This window comes from Triticum dicoccoides, chromosome 3A (assembly GCF_002162155.2).
Source record: "Triticum dicoccoides isolate Atlit2015 ecotype Zavitan chromosome 3A, WEW_v2.0, whole genome shotgun sequence".
Taxonomy (NCBI): Eukaryota; Viridiplantae; Streptophyta; class Magnoliopsida; order Poales; family Poaceae; genus Triticum; species Triticum dicoccoides.
Genome location: NC_041384.1, coordinates 651,172,029 through 651,177,622, shown reverse-complemented (window position 1 = coordinate 651,177,622; position 5,594 = coordinate 651,172,029).

Genomic DNA, 5,594 nt, shown 5'->3' with positions numbered 1-5,594 from the left:
CGCCTCGCCCCACCCCGCCCCGCCGCCGCCTCACCGCCGCCCCGCCACCCCGCTGCCCGAGGTAGCCGCCGTCGCCGGCGGTTTTCCTCAGAAAACCGCCCGATTTTTTTAGATCCGCTTTTTTATTAAAAACGGTTTTTTTACGGTTTAGTTATTTAGCGAGCGTTCGCTCGTTCATTCGTCTTAACGAATGTGTTCGTCGGTTAGATCCAGTAACGAACGTTCGTTCGTTAATTTGTTCATCGTTTTTCTTTTTCCCGGATTTTCCATGATTATTTCTGATCACAATTTCTGATCCGATTTTCGTTTTAGTATAACTTTTCGTTCGTTTATCGGAATCAGGCGATTCAAGCGCCTGAAGTTTCGTCTCAAAACCCTCTTTCCGTTTAACCAACTTAAACAAGTTTTGCTTCTGTAAAAATTGTCTTAGATCCAGAATAGTAAACGAAGCCTGTTTCTTTTGTTGTTTGTCTTTCGTTGCTTCGTTCGATTTGATTCTTTTTGCCAACCGGAGTTCTTAAGTTGATCTTTCTGGTTAGATCTCTTATTTTGAGTTTTACCTGTGCATTAGTTGAGTACTTATTATGTGTTTGTTTGTTTGCGATAGAGTATCCGGAGTGCACCGCTTGTTACTTCGAATCGCTAGGTTTCTCGGATCATCAGCAAGACAAGTAACACTTTGATCATACCTCCTACTACCCAGTTTTATTGCATTAGATCAATCCTCACACATTGCATGATTATGATCTAATTAAATTGTGGGTTTGGGGAGTAGTTGAGGTAGAACCTATTACCTGTTTATTATCAAACCTTTGGGAGTTACTCTACGTTTGCTTATTATTGCTATGCTATGCTAGTAGACGTGGATTGGGTGAGTGTACCCATGACAGATGTGAGCTTTGTTAATTAATGGTTTATTTAAGGTGGCAACCTAAACACACATCTGGGTGGATTGAGGCACCTGGGTATTCCAGTGATTGCCTGTTTTTTTTGGACCGCCACCCAGGCTCAAAGGGATCATGGGATTATTCATACTAGAAACTTCCGTGTGCAGCCACAAGCTATTATGGGCTCTAGCATAGTTGACTAAGTCGTGCGAACTCTTACAGTGGTAGACTAACAGATGTAGGGGATGTAGGTGGTACGGTCTATCCATCGTAAGGTGCTAGCGCTTCTGAAAGACTATGTCTCGGTCATCCGTTTCTCAAACACCGTGTAGTGCGAGAAACTAAACGGAGGCGGTCGAGTCTTGTGGGGAAAAGTGCGCAAACCTCTGCAGAGTGTATAAACTAATCATGGTTAGCCGTGTCCCCGATTATGGACATCTTGAGTATCTAGTACCTGGATTATCATGTGAATCTCAACATGTTACTCTAAAAATTAATTTTGCTGGGTTTTATTTAATGATGATGTTTAATTGGGATTGAGAATGCTGTCAACCATTCTCAATGTTTAACGACCACCATGATAGTTAAATAAATTTATTCCTTTGCAACAGGGAAAATTTGGCTTTACGCAAAACTGTAACCATAGAGCTTTCCACCAGCCAAATATGCATGTAGAATAACTTTTTCTTTCCATTACTCTCTATGTGTTATATTGCCAGCATATTCCATGTGCTGACCCGTTTTCGGGCTGCAACGTTAATATTGCAGACTTTTCAGACGACGATTAAGGAGTTTTAGGTCATGGTTCTATACTCAGTGATGCCGTTGGAGTTGATGGACTCACTTATCTTCCAAGCCTTCCGCTGTTACCGTTATTAGATGGCCTTAAGCCATATTTATTGCAATAAGTTCTCTTTTGAGACACTCGATGTAATAAGTGTGTGATTGCTACTCTGCTATAAATCCTTCAAGTACTGTGTGGTGTCAGCATTACTGATCCAGGGATGACACCGGAGCACAGAGATTGGACCGTTTGAGGTCTGGTCGCTACAAGATGGTATCAGAGCACATGCTGACTGTAGGACACGACCACTAAGCTAAAGACCTAGATCACTACTCACTCTCTTCTCTTCTGACCTCTCATCTTTTCTACTCTTTTAGGATGGCGGATGCAAGGAACAAGTTCACTCAACCGAATGAAGATACACCCTTTGGACGTCACTTGAAGGAAGTCACTAGATACCTAAACATAGGAGTACCAAGCTTCACCGGAACCTACAACACCACTCTACCTGAAGAAGAGCACTGGATGATTCAAGTTCAAGTTCCAGGAAGGACATTCATGCCAGTCACTAAGCCCATAGAGTTCTCTTTCGATGCACCAACTTGGAATCTAGGAAAGAGCATGGCAGCTCACATCGCCATGGGGCGCATTGGAGAAGTCTACCGCAATGATCTCAAGGATACTATCTACCAGATTTGTGGGCGCCGAGATGAGCACTGGGAGATGATCAGCACCAGAAAGGATAGATCAATTGCAGCTTTTATCCAGGAGTTAAACCAGCATATTTGACGTCAGGAGAACCAGATGTGCACCGACATGATAGACCTGAAGAAGGCAAAGACAAGAATCAAGGAACTGGAGGAAGAACTCAAGACTACACGTGAAGATTTTGAAGAAGAAATTGAAGTATTAGTGGAAAAGAATGACGATCTGATCAAGAAGATTGGAATATTCATGGGAGTCCCTACACCGGTAGAAGAAGACGAAGAACCTAAGGAGATTCGCCCGGAAGACTACATCATCATCGACGACACCGACTCGGATCCAGATGATAGCGATGATGACTATGTTGATGAAGCTGGAGCAGATATCATGGAGTCTGCAACCGAAGAATATTTCTAGTAGACCACCCCAACAGTAGTAGTAGTCCACCATGTAAATATAGTAGTCCGAGCACTTTTGCGATAGTTAGATCGATTGTATGTCCTTGTTTGATTGATTGAATGAAGTGAATTATTTGCTTTTGCCTCATGTGCATATGGGTAGTGTTTTCTCTTTAGGCCCCCTCTATTCTTAAATCTCATCTTTTCTAAACCCTCTGATGCCTCCGAGACGTGACCCCGGATTTACCTTTCCACCGGAGCTCACTCAGTTGATCCAGCAGCAGAACACATTGATGCAGTTGCTAGTCCAGAATCAGAACCAGGGGAACAACAACAACAACAACAACCCACCACCACCACCACCTGTTGATCACTTAGCCCATTTTCTTAGGCTAAATCCGCCGGTGTTTTCCAATAGCACCGAGCCAATAGTAGCAGATGATTGGCTCCGCAAGACAGCTAGAGAGTTGACCACAACAGGATGCACGGATGCGGAGAAGGTGAAGTTTGCAGCACATCAGCTTGAAGGACCCGCAGCATCATGGTGGGGGAATTTCACAGCCACTTTCCTTGTCGATACTATCACATGGGACCGGTTTCAGCAGGCTTTTCATACTGCCCATGTTTCAGCAGGAGCTATGGACATGAAGAAGCGAGAGTTTCACAACTTGCGCCAAGGAGGACGGACAGTTGGCCAATATGTGGAAGACTTTAGTAAATTAGCATGTTATGCCCCAGATGACGTTGCTACGGATGCAGCAAAGCAGAAGAAATTTCTGGAAGGACTGAATGATGAGTTGAGTATGCAGTTGATGGTAGCAACCTTCAACAACTACCAGGAGTTGGTAGATCGTGCTCTCATGATTGAAGGGAAGCAGCAGCAAATTGAGAATCGCAAGAGGAAGTATGCATAAGGAAAGTACAATTCAGGAGCTCAGCAGAAACCACGATTTACCCCTAGGCCGGGAGGACATTTTCAGCATACCCATGGAGGAGGAAGCTCGCACAATCACAATGGCCCCAAGAATGGTAATGGGAATGGAGGAAGCAACGGCCAGAACCACACCAACCCATCAACCCCAGCCAAGAAAGACCTGAGCCAAGTCACTTGTTTTAAGTGCCAGAAGACCGGACATTATGCCAATAAATGTCCTGAATCCCAGAATGGAAATGGCAATGGAAGCTCTGGGAAGAAGCCGAACCCGTTCAACAGGGGACAGGTGAACCACGTTAACATGGAGGAGGTTGAAGAGCAGCCGGATGCAGTAATCGGTAAGTTTTTGGTTAAGTCATTTACTGCACTCGTTCTTTTTGATACTGGTGCATCGCATTCATACATATCAAGGGGATTTGTGGATAAGTATAAACTGCCAACCCAAGCCCTTAGGTCACCCATGTTAGTAACTTCGCCTGGAGCAGAATATATGGCTAGTCTATGGTGTGATCGGTTACCATTAAGAATTGGTAACTATGTTTTTCCCTCAGACCTAATAGTGTTGGAATCCCAAGGATTGGATGTGATATTAGGCATGATTGGTTGTCAAAGTATGAAGGGAATATTGAATGTGCCAGTAAGTCAATTTCACTTACCACCCTAGAAGGGAGAAGGATCAAGTATGTATCCCGACATGTGCCAAAGAGGACTCAGGTAAATTGTTTAACCGGAGTTGTGCAGGAGGAAGTACCAGTAGTGAAGGATTTCCCTGAAGTATTTCCAGAAGAGTTGCCAGGCATGCCACCGAATAGAGATTTGAGTTTTTGATTGAGCTTTTGCCAGGCACAGGGCCAATATCAAAGAGACCATATGGGATGCGTGCAAAGGATTTGGTGGAAATTAAGAAGCAGATTAAGGAGCTACTGGATAAAGGATATATTCGCCCAAGTACATCGCCTTGGGGATCGCCAGTACTTCTAGTGGAGAAGAAGAATGGATCGTTAAGGATGGTTGTCGATTATCGAGGATTGAATGAAGTAACCATCAAGAATAAGTACCCACTACCGATGATCAATGATCTGTTTGATCGATTGCAAGGAGCTAAGGTATTTTCCAAGATCGATCTACGATCAGGATACCACCAGTTGAAGATTCGAGAACGGGATATACCTAAGACGGCTTTTACCACCAGGTATGGGTTGTACGAGTATACCGTTATGTCATTTGGTCTGACTAATGCACCTGCATATTTTATGAACATGATGAACAAAGTGTTTATGGAGTTCTTGGATAAGTTCATCGTAGTGTTCATTGATGATATCCTAGTTTACTCGAAGAATGAAGAGGAGCATAAGGAACATTTGCGTTTGGTTCTTGGAAAGCTCAGAGAACATCAATTATATGCCAAGTTAGCAAATGTGAGTTTTGGTTGAAGGAAGTTGGATTTCTCGGACACGTTATATCCGGAGAAGGTATAGCAGTAGATCCCACTAAATTTGATACCGTGACCAAGTGGGAAGCACCAACCACCGTGGGAGAGATCCGGAGTTTTCTTGGACTCGCGGGATACTACCGGAGATTTATTGAGAATTTCTCAAAGATTGTGAAGCCTATGACGGAGTTGTTGAAGAAGGATACCAAGTTCATATGGACGGAGGAATGTGAGGCTAGTTTTCAGGAGTTGAAGAAACGTTTGGTTACCTCACCCGTGTTGATTTTACCGGATCAGACCAAGGATTATGAGGTGTATTGCGACGCTTCACGTAGAGGACTTGGAGCAGTGCTTATGCAGGAAAGGAGAGTTGTTTCATATGCCTCACGACAGCTTAAGCCTCATGAGCTGAATTATGCTACGCATGATTTGGAGTTAGTAGTCGTAGTGCATG